This window comes from Dreissena polymorpha, chromosome 6, assembly GCF_020536995.1.
Source record: "Dreissena polymorpha isolate Duluth1 chromosome 6, UMN_Dpol_1.0, whole genome shotgun sequence".
Classification (NCBI taxonomy): domain Eukaryota; kingdom Metazoa; phylum Mollusca; class Bivalvia; order Myida; family Dreissenidae; genus Dreissena; species Dreissena polymorpha.
In genome coordinates this window covers 18,286,142-18,308,442 of record NC_068360.1, presented here as the reverse complement: position 1 = coordinate 18,308,442, position 22,301 = coordinate 18,286,142, and the positions used below count along the sequence as shown (strand labels likewise).

Sequence of the window (22,301 nt, the reverse complement as noted above, 5' to 3'; positions counted from 1 at the left end):
ATTTCTAAACGGGTCACAAAATTACAGCTCCCGCTCAAAAAAATAAAAGGAGGATGGTCAATTATTCTTATAGTTAAACTACACAATTAATATAAGTGTACTGTTTTTCTCTCGAAATTGAGACTTACTGCTAAAAACATGTGACCGCTTTTCGAAGATCACCACTTGGATATATTGCACTGTAATATCATATTTAAGTATCCTAGTTTGGCTAGTGTTCCACCATTAATCATGTGCTTACATCAACAGACTTATATCAACAAATGTTCTAACCAAGTTTCATGAAGAATAAACTAGAAATGGCCCCCTGGCAGCCATGTTTTTCAACAGACCGGAACCATTTTTGAACTCATCCAAGATATCATTAAAACATAATTCTGACCAAGTTTCATGAAGACTGGACAATAATTGTGACTTTAAGTGTTAACAAGTTTTTACTAAGATATCAGGAAAAATGCCCCGCCCCTGTTGGCCAAGGTTTTCAATCATCCGAAACAGTTTTTGAACTCGTCCAAGATATCATTGGGACAATTATTCTGAGAAAGTTTCATGAAGATCCGACAATAAATGTGGCCTATCCAGTGTTAACAAGGAAAATATTCATGACGCACAACGGAAGACAATGGACAAAAGGTGGTCACAAAAATTCACCATGAGCAAAAAATATTATGCTCATAAAGATTGTCACCATGTTTGAAGATAATATTTAAACTAATTGAGTAAACTAAATCAAGATATGATAGCATCTGTACTCAGCAAGAGTCATCCAGACTGAACTAAAAATGTGACTGACAGTATTCGAATTGTTTCACTATAAACAACTGTAGACATACAAGAAAACTGCAAACCCCCTTGAGAGCCTTTTTATTAAAAAAAGATCTATGTATATTAATAGATCTTTGTTTTAAACAAACATGAACTATTTTCCGACTCACCTGGCAATTATATTTCCAATTAAAAAATCAATAAATCCGTTTTAAAACACAAATCTTTGATAATCACAAAAAAAATCAGAACTCGTCAATAAACTGTGTGCCTCAAAAAATATATGTTCTCTTATCTATGATGCCAGACATCAAAGAAATAGCACAAGGTATCAAGTTGCTGATCTCAAAATAAAACAACAAGGTTCACTCAGAGATGTGTATTAATTTGTGTCGCTCTGCACGCAGCTAATAAGGGCAAGTTGGAGTAATTAAGTGTGCATTCATGAATGGAATTCAACAATTCAAGCTATGAACAGTTTTTTCTCCCTGAATTAATTTTCTGCGAAATAAGTATTACTACATTAAACTTCGAGAATATTAAATAAAGAATATTCAGATAGCATAAAACATGTTTGTTGCTGTAAATCACGAACCAAGTTTTGTGATCATCATAATCTTCTTGAGAGAGGAAAAACAGCAAAAATGTTTTTATTTGAAATTTTATTTTATATCTTATAAAGATATCATAGGGCAAATCTTCTGACCAAGTTGCATGAAGATTGGAAAATAAATGTGACCTTTAGAGTGTAAACAATATTTTACCAAAGCCATATAAGGAAAAACGCCCCTCACTCTGGTGGCCATGTTTTCAACCAACTGGAACCATTTTCAAACTCATACAAGATATCATTGGGATAAATGTTCTGACCAAGTTTCATAATGATCGTACAATAAATTTGGCCTCTAGAGTGATAACAAAGTTTTACAAAAGCCATATAAGGAAAAATGCCCTGCCCCCTGGCAGCCACGTTTTTCAACAAACCGGAAACATTTTCGAACTCGTCAAAGATATTATTGGAACAAATCTTTTGACCAAGTTTCATGATGAACGGAAAATAAATGTGGCCTCTAGAGTTTTAACAACGTTTTAGAAAAGCCTATATAACCATATAAGGAAATATGCCCCGCCCTCTGGGGGCCATGTTTTACAAGCAACTGGAACCATTTTCGAACACGTCTAAGATACCATGGGGACAAATCTTCTGACCAAGTTTCATGATGATCGGACAATAAATGTGGCCTCTAGAGTATTAACAAGGTTTTACTTTAGCCATATTAGGACAAATGCTCCGTCCCCTGGCGGCCATGATTTTCAACCAACCGGACCCATTTTCGAACTCGTTCAAGATGTCATTGATACAAAGCTTCTGACCAAATTTCATGATAATCAAACAATTAATGTGGCCTCTAGAGTGTTAACAAGTCTTTACGATAGCCATATAAGGAAAATTCTCCGCCCCCTGGCGGACATGTTTTTAAACCAACCGAAACCATTTTTGAACTCATCCAAGATAATATTGGGACACATCTTCTGACCAAGTTTCATGAAGATCGGACAATAAATGTGGCCTGTAGAGTGTTTTTAAAGCAACCGTGAGTCCGTGACCATTTTCGAACTCGTCCAAGATATCATGGAGACCAAACTTCTTACCAAATTTCATGAAGATCGGACAATAAATGTGGCCTCTCTTGTGAAAAGGCAAATGTTGACGACGCACAACGGACGACGGACAAAAGGGGATCACAAAAGCTCACCATGAGCACATTGTGCTCAGGTGAGCTAAAAAGTAGAGAATATTCAATACGATTAAATACGACTTTATATTTTTAATTTCCAGACCAACCCGATGTGTGTAATAAATTTAGTCTCTTAAAAGTAATCAATATGATGTGAAACAACATGCATCGTACAGTTTAAACTAATCTTTGTATACGCATATTGCCTCCCGATAATCATGTGTTGATTGTGTATGTTCATATCATATATTACATGCTGATTCAACAAAACGATCTTAATAGTAATCAGTTTTCTGTTACATAAATGTAAGCGTTAGCTTAAGCATGTGACGACACGGATACAGCAAATCGAACCAGCATTTTTCCTTCAATATAACTAAAAGAATATCAGGACAGCACTCCCTAGTAGGTACCCAACATACCAATATACGCGGCTTCTTGTATTTGCACGCTAATTTACCAACCGCGTTTTGAATCATTCTAGGTTACATTAATAATTTTAATTAACACCAATTGTGTATTTAGCTTGGACGGAGTGAATGACAATATTACGCAAATACACAGAAGTACCCATATATACATTTATATAATATTTATTTCGTTAATAAATTGAACCGTTTACTAGATTGATGATTAACATTTCGAATGTAATGATGATTATATAGCGAGTTAATGGTAGTTTTATCTCTTACAATTTAACATCGTCAATTTTACACTACAATGACTTGTTGTCGATGACCTTAACCCCTCTCGGAAAATAGGACGTTATTTTTATTTATATGAACGCCATAAAATACTTAAAGAAAAAGCCAAAATATGTTTGCATGCCGTAATTATTGTGTATATAAACTACACTTATTTAACATATACACGTTGGTTTGACAATGAAACTCTTTTTTTTAAACTGTTCATGCAGACATCGACAATACTGATACTATAAAACATTTAAAGCCAAGCTATTATATAATGTAAAACCTATGAATCTGTTAGCGGCAATTACCAACGAACATTGAATTCCCTAATGAACACAACCTATCAAATACTTATATATAAATTAATAATTATTTACAAAATGACACATCCATAACTGGTAAATATAAATCATTCATACAGAGAGCAATTATCAGAATTATGGCACTTTCAATGACATATAGTTCAGACACGCGAAATTATATGGCAACTCAAAATTCAAATGCACATGGACTGGAAAAATGTCAATTAATGACAAAGCATTTTTAAATGAAAATTGAAATGAGCTGATTATAACCCGATTACGACCAACTACACTGATATTTTTTCTGTTTGGTGCGTTTACCTTCTTAAACGGAAAAGGAACACATGTATTTATATATCGACACTGTCACACATTAAATTCGTGCAAAATACCAAGAATCGAAAACAGGAACTCGCTCGGAATTAGTTGCTACCATCTCGCACCCCAGCTGCTACTTACCTCTCAAAACCCTCAACACATTTTGTATACATACATTAAAACTATGACTCCTAACGGCCTAAATAATGAACTGCTTTATAACATATAGAAAACAAGGGACAAAACTGTCACAAAACCAGGTTTTCATTGTGAAAAAAAATCTGATAAAGGGAGAAAACTCAAACTGAACTTTTGAAATGAACAAACAAAATTAACCCCCTTTGTAAGTTTGTTTTTAAAAAAATCTATTTTTAGTCGTGGCGACCTTGACATTGGAGATATTGACGTGATTCTTTCGTGCGACACACCGTCCCATGATGGTGAACAAATGTGCCAAATGATTTTAAAATCTCACAATGAATGACATAGTTATGGCCAGGACATGCTCATTTATGGCCATTTTTGACCTTTGAACTCAAAGTGTGACCTTGACCTTGGAGATATTGACGTAATTATTTCGCGCGACACACCGTCCAATGATGGTGAACAAATGTGCCAAATGATTTTAAAATCTGACAATGAACGACATAGTTATGGCCCGGACAAGCTTGTTCCGCCAGCCCGCCCGCCCGCATTCGCCAATCTAATAACCAGTTTTTTCCTTCGGAAAACCTGGTTAATAAGAATAAATCACCTATACATTTAATGTTTGCCTACAACTATGTCTTGATATAATCTAACAGGATACTTTTGGTAAATATTGAAGTAAATTATTACTGGTATTGGTTCAATCGGTTCATTGACTGCTGGTTATCTCCGTATGCTTTAAAATTGCATCATTGGAGGATTAAGAATATAAAACATACTAAAATTGAAATTCACACAACAATGTGTTGACACGATAAACAAACTATTGATATTCCATTAAAAGTTTTCTCTTTCATTTTAGTTAAACATTATTCTAACTTGAAATTAGAATAACTGCATAAGTACTAGAACAATGTACATGTAGTTATGAATTATCAGATTACACGTGTACTAACTGCTGTTTTGAATTATAGTACATGTTTGTGTGCAATTTAATAGTTTAAAGGTTTGCTTACATGTAATGTATTGTTGTGAAGACTCATGATAGCTCGTTTTACGCCAAATAAAATGAAAAATACTTGAATTAGAGAGCGGACACGGACCGACCGACAAGCTCGCTCCTATAATTCACCTTTTGTTTTATTCACCCTATGATTAAGACCCAATGCAGTGAAGTAGCTAATATGAAATAGTATTTATAAAAGGTATAAACTCACAATAACAAATGTTATTCTAGTATAGAACTACCGGTACATGTTATCGTATAGTATTATATGTTAACATTAACTCGCATGTTTACGCGTTATGAAAGGCGAGACATAATTTCTTTAAGGAATGAGGATACCACTTGTAAAAACATTTGGTTACCGCAGACGGTGGGTTTCCGACCTTATTCTACATTTATGTGTGTGTGTGTGTCTATATATTCTAGTGAACCGTCATTTTTTCCATCATACACAGTATTAAGTTGTAATGGCAAATTGGTTGGATGATTTCAGTTGATTTTATATATAAAGTTAAAGCATATTTTCATTTTTACACTGTTTCAAGGAATTAACATTATGTATTATGTGAAGCTACGCACTGAACAGTTTATTATTTCTCAAAATTATTTAGAAAGACAATTGTTACATTCACTTTTTAGATTTCAAGCATCTTCCATTATTGCACAACGCATCCTTAATTGTGCCATACACGAAGCAATGCATCATTAAAACTGAGACCTATGAAAAGCTCAACATTAAACAAGAGCTGTGTTTGTGAAAACAATGCCCCCTACTTCGCCACTTTGAAGCCATGTATTTGAACTTTGACATTGGCATTAAACCACTCAAAATGTGCAGCTCCATAAGATATACATGCATGCCAAATATCAAGTTGCTATCTTCAATATTGCAAAAGTTATGACCAAGGTTAAAGTTTTGAGACAGACACACAGACACACTAGTACAATGATAGACAGACAGGCCAAATACGATATACCCCTGATCATTCGATCTGGGGGCATACAAAGAACAGTATTTAGGAAACAAATTATGTAACAACATCACTATTTATTATAAAAAGAACATTATCTAGGAAACAAAATAAGTAACAACATCACTATTTATTAAGAATTAAACTTACAGAAATTTATAACTGCTTATACAATCTAAGAAACCGGTTAAATGTCAAAGTGATACATTTAAGAAATAAAAACAAATAAATGTTCATCATTTGAATTGCATCAATATTATAACACACGTACAGGACCTAACCAGATTTTATCGGACCTATTACTGTTGAACAATATTATAGGAAAACATATAAAAGAGAATTAAGCGTCATTTGTCATCAGTATTAAGAAAAAATATTTCATGATAACTAAAAGATCTCTATCAGCCTAAGAAATATGAATTTGAAATCAGAAGGCTTTACTGCCACTAGAAGTCATAATTTTATCTTTATAGGTGCACAAAGTCAATGAAAGGGCAAAGTTTGCATGGTTACCTGATATCGATATGCATTTATAAAAAGGCTGGAAAACAGATTTTGTATAATTTCATGTGATCATAGAAAATCTGTTTTCCAATCAACCAATCAAACACACTCATTCAATAAAACGTCACATGTATATATGAGACGGGCTTGAATATTTTATCTTCTACCGTAATCGAGGTTAGTAAATGAAATCAGTACGTTTCTAAAAAATATGCAGTTTCGTTTTCATTTCGCACCAAATACATATAAAGGTAAACTTCAGTTAAACCAGGAGGGTACCAAGGAACCAATTGACAGACGGGTTGACACAAAGCAAAAGAAATGACAAGACACGCGCGTACAAAGCATACATGAACAAAATTCCATTAAGCGCCTTGGAATGGTACTTGCAAATGTAATAGTAGTTTAAACTGGTTTTAAAGGAATATTGTTGCACAAATTATAATTTCTTTACACAGGTAGCAAGGAACCAACTGACAGACAGGGTGACACAAAGCAAAAGAAATGACAAGACACAAAAGTACAAAGCAAACGCACATACATGAAGAAAATTCGATTAAGCACCTTGGAATGGTCATTAAAGAAGTAATAGGAGTTTAAACTGGTTTTAAAGGAATATTGTTGCACAAATAACTTCTTTACATAATCTCAGAAATAATACTGGAAATTAATTATTATTATAGCTTGAGAACCGATATTTTTTCAACATTGGTTGCATGGGGTTCAAGATCCGCTGAGGCGAAGTACCACGTAGAGCATAGATCCATCATTGATGTTGTAGTCATCTAGGGTACGACCATCTTCTAGTTGGCAGCCATTAAAGATCAACCTCTGTATCTGTGCGGGAATTCCCTCCTTGTCTTGGATCTTAGTCTTGACACTCCTAACTGAGTCAGAGCGAAAAATCTCGAGGGGGATCATTCTGCCAGAATTTGTTTTCACGATGATGATCTGCTTTAACTTTAACTGCAAATGGAGGGTTGAGTCTCTCTTGATGTTGAAGGAAGAAAGGTAATGATGATCTTCCAGCTCGTTGTTTTTAAACATCAGCCTCTGCTGATCTGAGGGAAAACCCTCATTGACTTGAATCATCGCTTTGACATTCGCAATGGAGGCAGAGGGCTCAACTTCGAGGTTGATGGTCTTACCAGTGACCATCCTCACGATGATCTTTATACGATCAGGCAGACGCACGACCAGTAAGAGAGTGGACTCTTTCTGGATGTTGTAGTAAGAGAGGGTACGGCCATTTTCCAGCTGTTTGGAAGCAAATAGTAACTTTTGCTTATTTGGGGGGATTCCCTCATTGTGTTGAATCTTGGCCTTGACATTTGCAATGGAGGCAGAGGGCTCCACCATGAGTTTGATGGTATTGCCAGTAAGGGGTTTCACGAAGATCTGCATATCTAAAATAATTAATCAGTATATTAAATTGGAGTTAAATTATAAATTGCAATTAAGTCAATACCAGTCGGTTATACCGGTAGGCTTATATGATTTTTTTTTATAATAAACATTAGTAGTATATTTTTTTGTTATTGTATAAATTACTATCTTTGTACATACAACTAAAACGTTGGATAACAAGAGGACCATATCTGTATAAGGTGCCCAACTCAGACCCTTTGCATGCTGGGACATTTGTCGTCTGCTAAAATGTCATCTGCTGAATTTCTTAAATTAGCATTTTCTTCGATTTTTTTTCAAAGAATACTATCAGAATAGCAAACAGTTTGGATCCTGATGAGACGCCACGTTCTGTGGCGTCTCATCTGGATACAAACTGTTTGCAAAGGCCTTCAAAATTCAGTTCCAGCACTGAAAGAGTTAGAAATCTAAGTGTTCTAAGAAGGTAGTGTTAACAAGGTTTCACAATAGACTTATAAGGGGAATTGCCCAAACATCTCACAGCCATGCTTATAAACAAACCACAATCATTTTTAAACTAAGCCCAGATATATAAAATTATTTAATGCTTCAGCAAGTTTTATGATGACTGGGTCAAACAAGAAACCGTCGGAGAGGGGTGATGCTCCCCAAAGGTTTATTTTGTCACAATATTGCACTATATATTCAGATAAAAGGAAATATCTTGAGGGGCATTACTTTGGACAAAATAATAAAATGGATGGTTTAGCAACTTAAAAATTTCAAAGGGCAATAACTCTCTAAATAAATCATCTAACCAGAACCCACAAATAACATGCGTATCTCCTCAATGTAGTTAAGCTTGCCATAGTTTTATTGAATTCCAGTAGTTGGGGAGAAATAGCCCGGACAAGAATTGCACTATATGTACAGTTTATAGAAAATTTCAAAGGGCCATAACTCTATGAAAAATCATCCGACCATAACCGGCTGATAATATGCACTTCTGTTGGTAGTGAAGCTTCCCATACAGTTTCATTGAATTCCCGTAATAAGTTGCTGAGAAATAGCTCAGCTAAGAATTGCACTATATGTACAATGGAAAATTTCAAAGGGCCATATCTCTGTGAAAAATCATCCGACCAGAACCGGCTGATAATATGCACATCTCCTCTTGGTAGTGAAGCTTCCTATAAAGTTTCATTGAATTCCAGTAATTAGTTGCTGAGAAATAGCCCGGACAAAAATTTTGCACGGACGGACAGACAGACGCACACACACACGCACGGACAGACGAAGCGGCGACTATATGTTCCCCGCAAAATAAATTTTGGAAAAGCATAAAAAGTGACTTCTGAACCTAAAATTATTTGTACTAAAGCCACATGAGAAAAACAGCCACATGGCAACCATGTTTTAATGACAGGAACCAGAGTTTACTCCTCAAAGAAATCATCACAAAGAATGTTCAGAGAAATATTCATAAAGACTGCACAAAAAATATGACTTCTATATAAAATAAGTGTTCACAAGCTTTTTCTTTAAATTTTGAGCTCCGCTTTGTGCTTACATGGATATCTCTTTACACAATATTTAATTAAGAATATAATGTTATATGTCTCTTTTAATGTTATAGTTGTCTATGGTTCAGTCTCAAATTTATAACTTTGCTTTATACAATAAGACCTTTTTTGTCCATAAACCAAGAAAGGAAGAGTTGAAGAAGAGTGAGTAACTAGACAAAGATTTGAGCATTTTAATACAGACGGAATATTACGCTAGTCAATTGTTCCAAGAGTTTGTATCAGTCGAATGGTCTGTGTAATGACAAATCACACGAGAGGCGGAGCCTCGAGTGTTATGCGAAATAGCACAACACACGAGAATGATACAAACTCTTGGAACATTTTACTAGCGTTATATTCCTTTTATAATATACAACAACTTACGAAAACAGTTAAATCAAAGTACTGACAGTACTGGTGTGACGATGCTTTTGAAGAGGATTGATATAAAAGCATCTATTTAAGTTTATCTACATCACCACACTTGTGTATGTGGGTACGAAAATTTTGGGTAGGAAAAAAGGGGTACGAAAATTTTGGGTACAACAATTATGCCAAAAAAAAAAATAGGAACGTAAAAAGATTTGGTTACGAAAAAAATTTGGGTAGGAAAAAAATTGGGTACGAAAAAAAATTTGGTTACGAGCAAAAATTTGGGTACGAAAAAAAATGGGTGCGAAAAGCGAAAAAAATTGGGTACGAAAAATGCAGGGTACGAACAAAAAATGGGGGTAAGTAGCACCCGTGGGGAACTTGGTCCTTTCAGGGAAACTGGGAGGCGGGTTACATTCTCGATCAAATATAACATGAAATATCTTTAAAAAGGTATTCGACGTGTATTTTCTGTACCACTTATCTTAAAAAAAACTGTCTGATACATTAAAACGTTTGTGAGTTATAACATTACGTTTCAGCATATAAATTCAAAACTTGACATGCTCTTTCATTACACCATGCTCTTTAATTTCACATGTATATCATACCAAACTTTATAATTCGTTGCTTCCTTTCCTAAGTTAATGATGCTTTGTGTACGGACGTGATTTCACAATCCCATGTGCATGAACATATACTTTTTCTCTTTTGATTATTGTTCATTTTCTCTAATTCAATAAGCTTAGGCACGTTTGTTCGTTAAGTACGGCAATAATTTCATGATGATTCCCGATCGAAAGTGGGTATGAGCACATAGTCGTAAGAGCACTTGAATACGTCAGTTCGCCCATGAACACATGGTAAGGTTAACTAAATCTCCGTGATATGACCTAATATGTGTTTAAAACAGCAAACAATATCCAACAAACGAATGAATTGTCAAACATAGTATGTGCACTGATGTGGCTCTGTAATTTATGTTTGAAAAGTTTATTTAATATGCAAAATGAGAAAGCACGCTGAAGAGCGAGTATCACAGATATGATACGGCTATAATGCTGTTTATATACCATAGTCGCTACAACGTTTACAGTGGCAGGTTCGAAATAATTCGTTTTCTTTACACTCATGATCGCGTTGAAAGTTAATTATACACGTTTTAATTCGCAATTTATTTACTGAATCACGACAAATGTAAAATACAATACAGAAAATGCAAAGTTGTTTCATTGATCTATAAACATATAATGGATTGAATATAACTGATTTAAAATTAACGTTTTCAAACTATTATTAAATCTTTTCCCAGAATCAGCTGTCCTATTTATAGCTGAGCTTCCTATACCTTTATCAATGATAATCAGCGAGGTATGCCGATTAGAAAAATCGAGCTATCTCAATCGGACTGGCTCGGTCTTTTACATAGGTTGCCATTGTGAAGATGATATGATAACTTAGACGATGCTTCGCAGCCTCGTCAAAATGTATTTTTTTGCTTTAACAAAACTGACGAAACAATGACTAAAACGGTACGCCATAGTTTATTTAAGACGCGTAAGAATACAGTTAAGTAAATTTACGTGTAAAACATTTGAACCGGGAAAACACAGGTTTCCGACATGCTTACCTTAATGACATCGTTAATCCAATGTTAATAACAATTAAGTTGACAACTATAATCAAATATTTATAACAAAAACGTTAAAACGATATGCACTTTCACTTCTATTCTTCCATGTCTTTATCGAAACTTAGTTTAAACAACACTATTTTATTGTATTCCTATCGAAATTTACATTTATGCATGATAAAAACACACTCCGAAATACGGTTTGCATTTGTTCGATGTTTTAAACAAATAGTTTACTGTTAAAAAACACCATGTCCGACATGTCCTGAAATCCAGAGTTTTAATAAAACTCTTGTGTTTTGTCACAGAAATGACGTCAAATGATATACAACGTAATATATTTCGTAATATAAAATAGGGGTTTCCTATTTTCGGTGCGCGTATTGTGACGTCATTAAATGGGTCGAAGAAAGTAGTCCGGCTGGTATGGAAATACGGAATCAGTAAACAGCGAGTAGCATAATACGGTATTTATTTCAACGATTTATACAACCTGTATTTTGTTAAAGGCATAACACAAGTATATAATAAATGATAGTCATACGAAATGAATATATAGCAAAACATGAATAGTTGTGTTACTGAAAACGTTTGAAACTGTTGTTATCAATGAGATCACATTAACAAACTGTGTTTCATGAAGGAATGTTGTTAAACATATGGCTCATTGATAAACCAACAAGTAAATTTTTGCTTTCGTACACTGAAATTGCATAACTTCCATTGCACCCTTGATCAATAGCATGGCTACTTGCCGAAAAATAGTTTTGCTTGAAACAATAAACTTGATAATAGGTTGTCATGGTAAGTTATTGTTCAGCTGTGAAATGATACAAAAATTATTCCGAACACTAACTTTTGGCTATGAAACTAATTAGTAATACTAGTAATTCTATCCCAAATGTTTTGTACCAAACAATAAGCAATTTAATTGAATTTGTTTTAAGCGTTCGTAGTACGACAATGATGTTTACAGCCGACAAAAACATTATTTGTCAAACATAGATAAGATATTTTGAGTTTTTCATCAATACAAAGATTAATACAAATATTCAAAACAATCAGGCATAAGTGTTCCGCGGTCGGAGACATATGCCCCTCCAAACAGGGGTTTGAACTAGTTACCTCGATTTCAATAGGGGTCGTCTACATGTACTATCCAAGGCCAATGCGCGTGTGAAGTATCAAGCCAATCTGTCAATTGGTTGAAGAGTAACTGATCGGAAAAGATTTTCACACTTAGTGACCTTGATATTTGACCTAGTGACCCCAATTTCAATAGGCATCATCCACTACCCAAGGCGAATGCACTTGTAAAGTATCAAGCCAATTGGTCAATTCGTTGACGAGTAAGATAGGAAACAATTTTCACACTAAGTGTGATAGTGACCTTGACCTTTGACCTAGTGACCTCAATTTAAATAGAGGTCATCTACTGCATAAGGCCAATGCACATGTGAAAAATCAAGCCAATCGGTCAATTCGTTAAAAAGTTATTGATCGGAAACGATTTTCATACTTAGTATGATAGTGACTTTGACCTTTGATCTATTGACCTCAATTTCAATAGGTTTCATCTGCTATCCGAAGCCAATGCGCATGTGAAGTTTCAAGCAAATTGGACAATTCGTTGGCGAGATATTGATCGGAAACGAACTGGTCTATCGACAGACAGACCGACCGACATCCAGCAAAACTAGATACAACATCTGACCAAGTTTGGTGAAGATCGGATGAAAACAACTTGAATTAGAGAGCGGACACTTAATACGGACCGACATACAGAAGACAGACCGCCCGACCGACCGACCAACAGACAAGCTCACTCCTTTATACCCTCCTAAACTTCGTGTGCGGGGGTATAACAATATACCCCTTCTTCTTCGAAGAGGGGCATAATTAAAAAGATACCATCAAATTATATGAACAGAAAAAAACAGCTTTCCAAGCTGAGATATTAATAAATCATAAATGGATACAGAGAGACATTCTAGAAAGAAAGATGTAACTGAACATTTAAGAAGAATACATAAAAAGGTAAACCAGAATGTTGACATATAACAAGTATCGTTGAAAACGATGGATGCTCCCCTTATAAAGGCGCAATGAGAAACTGTAACCAAATTGTGACCTTGAGGAAATCCATTATTAGCCTAGGTGACCTTGACCCCAGTGACCTCTAACCTAATCAAAGGTAGATTTCCATGCAAGGTACCTACATGCAAAATAAGTAAGAGATCGGTAAAATATTGAAGGCGCTATAAGAAACTGTAACAAAAGTGTGATGGAAAGTGTGACGGAAGGAAGGACAAACTGGCAACTATATGCTCCCCGAAATTTTATAAAAATCAGAATTGCTGAACAGTGTTGAGTTTGCTTTGTGCAATTGCAGAGAAATGGTGTATACTGCCCTATATTTATCAGAAACAAGAGATTACAATGCCCCCTACTGCAATGCTTTGGAGCCATATATTTTACATTTGACCTTGAAGGATGACCTTGACCTTTCATCACTCAAAATGTGCAGCTTCATGAGATACACATGCATGCCAAATATCAAGTTGCTATCTTCAATATTGCAAAAGTTATTGCAAAACTTTAACCAAGGTTAACAAAGTTTGTGACAGATGCACATAATGACAGACAGACAGACGGGCCAAAAACAATGTACCCCCGATCATTCGAACCAGGGGCATAACAAATCTCCAATTGAACATGACTTAATATGGAAACTTTGTTCTTATTGTAGAGATAAAATATATTATCAACAAGCTATATACTATATACTTCTGGACACAAAAGTGTTATATTTGACACGAAAAAAAGCATTTTTTGAAGATACAAAAGGCCATAACTCTGTTATTATCAGATGGTGTACAATGCCATTTGGCGTGCATCATCCTATTATCCATATATATACTCATACCAAGTTTCATTGAAATCCGCAAAAGCACTTCCAAGATATGGCTCCGGAAACAAAAGTGACGGACGGACGGACAGCCGGACGGACAGCGCCAAAACAATATCCCTCCGCCTCTGGCGGGGGATATATACTCATACCAAGTTTCAATGAAATCTGCCAAAGCACTTACAAGATATTGCTCCGGACACAAAAGTGCCTATATTAAAAAGCTTTTTTTCAAGATACAAAGGGCCATAACTCTGTTTTGAACAGATAGTATACAACGCCATTTGGCGTGCATCATCCTCTTATGCATATAGATACTCATACCAAGTTTCAATGAAATCCATCAAAGCACCGTCAAGATATGGCTCCAGACACAAAAGTACCTATAGTAAAAAGCATTTTTTCAAGATACAAAGGGCCATAACTCTGTTTTTAACAGATGGTGTACAATGCCATGTGGCGTGCATCATCTTCTTATGCATATATATACTCATAACAAGTTTCAATGAAATCCGCCAAAGCACTTCCAAGATATGGCTCCCGACACAAAAGTGCCGGACGGACGGACGGCCGGACGGACGGACGGACAACGCCAAAACAATATCCCTCCGCCTCTGACGGGGGATAATAACATATTTGTGTAGATTGCAAAACTTAAGCAATTAAATGTTTTGTGGTCGAATTGTACAAAAGAACAGGGAACATTTACTGGCAAACAACATTTGCATGTAATTAAGATGACAAAGCTGAATGACAGAAAAATGAACGGAGCCTTACTCTGGCAAAAAGAGGCTTAATGCATGTGCGTAAAGCTGTGTCCCAGATAAGTATGTGCAGCCTGCTAAGGCTTATCTGGGACACTTGAATTAAGCCAATTTTCCCCAGAGCAAGGTTCACAAAATATCTCAGCCAAATCCAAGATAGATAAACAAATGTGACCATTAAAACCTTTTTTGAGCTTTTGCAGTAAAGACTTAAATTAACGACAATAGCTATTGGGTAATACTTTCTTAGTCAATACGCATCAACAAATTGATACTAACAGGAAACATAATGTCAAGCCTATAAACAAATTCTTCTAACATTGACCAATATCGGATACAATGTATTGTAACTATAAACAATACTTCTGTACCGAGAATCATACATTTACATTAATAACAATTAAAACATGTACAACAAGAGCTGTCAGAAGACAGCGCGCTCGGCTTTTCGAGTGCTTGACAGTATAATAGGAAATTGTTCATATTCAATAAGGTTTAAGTAATATAGTCAAATTCTAACTGGAAGAGAACCATAATTGAAACATATCGATCGCTTATGTTTTAAAGAAGTTGTACATTATAGACGATTCTGAGTTCATGTATATTTTCCACAATCTATTGAACATTTGTAAAGACATTAAACAAACATATCAATTATATTTCAAGTTTGATAGCAATAGCTTGGGTGTGATGGTTTGACGGTCTTTTAAAAATAAAACGAAATATTTGTGTTTTTTTACCATGCTTAAAAAATCTGTTTATTTCAAAAATAAGAAGAAAACAAGAAATGTGTTTGTCAGAAACACTATGTCCCCTACTGCGTCGCTTTGAAGCTATATATTTGACCTTTGAACTTGAAGGATGATCTTGACCTTGACCTTACACCACTCAAAATGCAGCTCCATGAAATACACATGCATGCCAAATATGATGTTGCTATCTTCAATATAGCAAAAGTTATGGCAAATGTTAAAGTTTGACGCAAACACACAAACAAACACAAACAAACCAACAGACAGGGCAAAAACAAAATGTCCACCACTATAGTGGTTGGGGACATGAAAAAGGGAAAAAATGGGGAGGATTCTGGGGTGGGGCCTGGGGGATTGTTTGGGTGGAGTCCATTGTGTTATGTCAGGTAAGTGTTTGTGAAACACAATGCCCCCTACTGCGCCGCTTTGAAGCCATATATTTGACCTTTAAGGATGACATTGACCTTTCACTACTTAAAATAAGCAGTTCCATGACATACGCATGTATGCTTAATATAAATTTGCTATATTCAATATTGCAAATTTTGACCTATAACTTTGATAGATGACCTTGACCTTTCACCACTCAAAATGTGCAGCTCCATGAGATACGCATGCATGCCAAATATCAAGTTGCTATCTTTAATATCGTAAAATTTGACCTTTCACCTTGAACTTTGACCTTGAATTATGACCTTGACATTTCACCACTCAAAATGCGCAGCTACATGATGTACGCATGCATGCCAATTATCGAGTTGCTATTTTCCATATTGCAAAATTTGACCTTTCACATTGACCTTTGGCCTTGAAGGATGACCTTGACCTTTCATCACTCAAAATGTGCAGCTCCAAGATATATGCATGCATGCCAAATATTGAATAGCTATCTTTAATATTGCAAAATGTGACCTTTGACCTTGACATTGGAGGATGACCTTGACCTTTCACCACTCAAAACGTGCAGCTCCATGAGATACGCATGCATGCCAAATATCGAGTTGCTATCTTCTATATTGCAAAATTTTACCCTTTAACTTCACCTTTGACCTTGAAGGATGACCTTGATTTTTCTCCACTCAATATGTGCAGCTCCATGAGATACACATGCATGCCAAACATCAAGTTGCTATCTTCAATATTGCAAAATTTGACCTTGACCTTGAAAGACGACCTTGACCTTCCACCACTCAAAATGTGCAACACCATAATTTTACGCATGCATGCCAAATATCAAGTAGCTATCTTAAATATCGCAAAATTTGACCTTTGACCTTGAACTTTGACCTTGAATGATGACCTTGACAATTCACCACTCAAAATGTGCAGTTACATTAGATACGTATGCCTGTCAAATATCGAGTTGCTATCTTCCATATTTCAAAATTTGACCTTTCACCTTGACCTTTGGCGTTGAAGGATGACCCCGACCTTTTACTATTCAAAATGTGCAGCTCCATGAGATATGCATGCATGTCAAATATTGAGTAGCTATCTTTAATATTGCAAAATGTGACCTTTGACCTTGACATTGGAGTATGACCTTGACCTTTCACCACTCAAAACGTGCAGCTCCATGAGATACGCATGCATGCCAAATATCGAGTTGCTATCTTCCATATTGCAAAATTTTACCTTTTAACTTCACCTTTGACCTTGAAGTATGACCTTGAACTTTCTCCACTCAATATGTGGAGCTCCATGAGATACACATGCACGCCAAACATCAAGTTGCTATCTTCAATATTGCAAAATTTGACCTTTGACCTTGAAGGACGACCTTGACCTTCCACCACTCAAAATGTGCAACACCATGAGTTACTAATACATGCCAAATATCAAGTTGCTATCTTTAATATCGCAATATTTGACCTTTGACCTTGAACTTTGACCTTGAATGATGACCTTGACATTTCACCACTCAAATTGTGCAGCTACATTAGGTACGTATGCATGCCAAATATCGAGTTGCTATCTTCCATATTGCAAAATTTGACCTTTCACCTTGACCTTTGGCCTTGAAGGATGACCCCGACCTTTCACCATTGAAAATGTGCAGCTCCATGAGCTATGCATGCATGCCAAATATTGAGTAGCTATCTTCAAAATTGCAAAATGTGACCTTTGACCTTGACATTGAAGGATGACCTTAAAAACCTTTCACCACTCAAAATGTGCAGCTCCATGAGATACGCATGCATGCCAAATATCGAGTTGCTATCTTCCATTTTGCAAAATTTTACCTTTGACCTTGACCTTTGACATTAAAGGATGACCTTGACCTTTCACCACTCAAAATGTGCAGCTCCGTGAGATACACATGCAGGCAAAACATCAAGATGCTATCTTAAATATTGCAAAAGTTATGACCAATGTTTAAGTTTTCGGACAGACGGACAGACGCCATACATTTGACCTTTGGTCTTGAAGGACGACCTTGACCTTTCACCACTAAAAATGTGCAACACCATGAGATACACATGCATGCAAAATATCAAGTTGCTATCTTCAATATTGCAAAAAATTTGACCTTTGACCTTGAAAGATGACCTTGACCTAAACCTTTTACCACTCAAAATGTGCAGCTCCATGGGATACACATGCAAAGTTGTTCACCTGAGATAGAAAGGGACTGACCTGTTCTGTGCAGCATAAGATATTATTAGAACAAAAATTCTGACCAAATTTTATAAAGAGTGAACTTCCAATATAACATTTTGTAATGCTTACAAGGTTTTACTACAGCCATATAAGGAAAAATGTTCAGTCCCCTGGCGTCAATGTTTTTTAACAGACCGGAACCATTTTCAAAACTCGTCTAAGATAAATTGACATTTGCCTATTGAATGCAAACTTACATCAATAATGGCAGTGGGGTCAAAGTTAAGATCATCGCGCACAGAGGTGGCTTGCTGGCTGGTTGGAGGTACTGACTTATGATTGGGTAACGCCATATGTGACGCCGCCGTCCCATTGGTGGAGATATGATTACTCATGGACTGTGATTGGCTGGTATTTGCTGTGCTGTTGCTATGCATGCTAGCTTGGTCGGAGTGACGGACGTGAGAGGTATTGTCGGGCGGTGAGAGGGGGTATTGACCTTGACCCGTGGAGGCCATCATGCCCACACCTTTGTTCAACATGTCACCAGAATTGTTCAGATTCATATTTGTCATGTTATTGTTCATATGTGACATGGGAAGCATGTTGTTAAAGCTGCCACTGTGGGGGCTTGGCCTATTTTGTGGATAAGAGCCTGATGTCCCTGGACCACCATTCTTGACGCCAACACTTCCAGATGTAAAGGAAGGACCTACACTAAATTATATTCACAATTAACGTCATACATATATGTAAACATTCTGGACTAATATTTTATTTTACAGTTATATGTGCATTTCTTTAAGTTAACAATAAACAGTTCAAATGGTAAACAATTAAGGATATTATAATCACAAGAAAACAATGTGTCATCTGAATAATTATGAGGGTAGAGAGCTACAAGCCTAACCAAGCTTTGAAGGGAAGCTAATAGTATTTTTCATGAAAAATGATCTTTTTCAGTAAGTTTTGCAATGACCAATTGCTTTAGGAAAATCGCGTTTAATTAATGTGCGTAAAATGTTGTCCCAAATTAGCCTGTGTAGTCCACAAAAACTAATCGAGGACAACACTTCACCTTAACTAAATATTTACTAAGAGACTTCCTCTAAATGAACAAGATGCGTTTGTGAAACACAATGTCCCCGTATATGACATTTGATCTTGAAGGATGACCTTGACCTTGACCCTTCACCACTAAAAATGTGCAGCTCCATGAGATACACATGCATTTCAAATATAAAATTGCTAGCTTCAATATTGCAGAAGTGACATTACATGAGCAATTTTGACCCATATATTTGACCTTGAAGGATGACCTTGACCTTGACCTTTCACCACTCAAAATGTGCAGCTCCATGAGGTACACATGCATGCCAAATATCAAGTAGCTATCTTCAATATTGCAAAAGTATTTATAAAATAAGCGATTTGAGCCACATATATTTGACCTCTGACCTTGAAGGATGACCTTGACCTTGACCTTTCACCACTCAAATTGTGCAGCTCTATGAGATACACATGCATGCCAAATATCAAGTTGCTATCTTCAATATTGCAAAAGTATTCATAAAATAAGCGATTGGGGCCACATATATTTGACCTCTGACCTTGAAGGATGACCTTGACCTTGACCTTTTACCACTCAAAATGTGCAGCTCCATGAGATGCACATGCATGCCAAATATCAAGTTGATATCTTCAATATTGCAAAAGTATTTATAAAATAAGCAATTTGGGCCACATTTATTTGACCTCTGACCTTGAAGAATGACCTTGACCTTGACCTTTCACCACTCAAAATGTGCAGCTCCATGAGATACACATGCATGCCAAATATGAAGTTGCTATCTTTAATATAGCAAAAGTTATTGCAAAATGTTAAAGTTGGCGCAAACAGACCAACAGACAGACCAACAGACAGGGCAAAAACAATATGTCCCCCACTACTATAGTGGGGGACATAACAAAAAATTGATAGATTTACACATTTAAGAGAGTTCCCCTTACAATTACTTTATACGACAGTTTAATAAACTACAACAATAAGATTTAATAGCTAGACAGAATTAAGTGAAATTGTTTACACAAGACTATCTAATTAGACATTTAAATGAGTCCTTACACAGCAACATGCTGCCACCGTGATCTGTATGGTGTTTCGCCGGGCCCTGCAAACCTCCTTCAAGTAGAGGGGCCTGTGCGCCGTCTTGTGTTACCGACGCTCAATCTGCAGCGGCGTTGCATTCACACTCACTGTCACGAAGGCGGGCCAGTTTGTGTTCACCTGTCGGTCCTCATGATTGAAACACTTCAGCTGTAACTCCAAGTCGGATCTGAATGGAAACGCTAAATAAATTAACATCAGGGATTGGATAAAAAAGTTGCTGTTAGTTTTTTAGAAGTTATTGGCTTCAGTATCACTGAATGTCTGTAACACAGGATTGCAAGTACAAAGCACAGTTTTGTAAAACAAATGTGACCTGCAGAATATCACATGAACAGTATCCTTTTTATTAGTATGCATTAAAATTTATAATTTTGAAAATTCTGAAATTTCCTTAACGATTTTTTAAAACTGAAAAAATCAGTATAACTGCAAGCTTGCAGCCATGTAAAAAATACTACAGTTCAACTTCTGAAAAAAACTTTATCAACCTTGCTTATATTTCCATTTGAGTTAGCTCCCCATTTCCATTACAAACAATGAATATACATAATCTTGCTGATGTCAAGTTTTATATTGCTTTGTCATTGTTAACACCACGAGGAGATGATATGATTTAGGAAGTTTTGTTCGTAACTTTCATATTGACAATTGTTTAAACCCTTGACATTTGTTGAGTAAGACATTTGTTCATCAATATCTTGTCACTTCAGCATTTTAAGTCTTCTTTTTACGACATTTTTGTTTGCTCAACTTGAAGTTGTCATTACTTATCCAATATCTAATTTAAAAATGTTTAATTCTTAAATAAAGTAATTAAAGTGCACAATTAACAAATTAAAATCATAAGCTGCATACTTTATAACAATTATCTTCTGATACTTGTTACATAAACAACTAATGTATACAAAAGTGTGTAAGTCATGCTTGAGCAATGCTCTGCAAGAGTTAAGTATCCTCCAGATTAGCCTGTGCAGTCCACACGGGTTATCAGGTAAGATACTTTTTATTTTCATGGAATGTTTGTTTAAAACAAGATGTGTTTGTGAAACACTATGTCCCCGTATATGACGCTTGACCTTGAAGGATGACCTTGACCTTGACCCTTCACCACTCAAAATGTGCAGCTCCATGAGATACACAGGCATGTCAAATATAAAATTGCTAGCTTCAATATTGCAGAAGTGACATTACATGAGCAATTTAGACCCATATATTTGACCTTGAAGGATGACCTTGACCTTTCACCACTCAAAATGTGCAGCTCCATGAGATACACATGCATGCCAAATATCAAGTTGCTATCTTCAATATTGCAAAAGTACTCATAAAATGAGCGATTTCGGCCACATATATTTGACCTCTGACCTTGAAGGATGACCTTGACCTTTCATCACTCAAAATGTGCAGCTCCATGAGATACACATGCATGCCAAATATCAAGTTGCTATCTTGAATATTGAAATATTGCAAAAGTGTACATTAAATGAGCAATTTTGACCCATATATTTGACCTTTGACCTTGAAGGATGACCTTGACCTTGAACTTTCACCACTCAAAATGTGCAGCTCCATGAGATACATATGCATGCCAAAATCAAGTTGCTATCTTCAATATTGCAAAAGTTATTGCAAATGTTAAAGTTGGCGCAAACCAACAGACCAACCAACAGACCAACAGACAGGGCAAAAACAATATGTCCCCCACTACTATAGTGGGGGACATA

General features: G+C 35.9%; 1 pseudogene; it reads right to left on the bottom strand.

The window, feature by feature from the left end:
* The window catches only part of LOC127834880 (polyubiquitin-C-like), a 321,474-nt pseudogene that overhangs the window by 131,706 nt on the left and 167,467 nt on the right, over window positions 1–22,301 (bottom strand).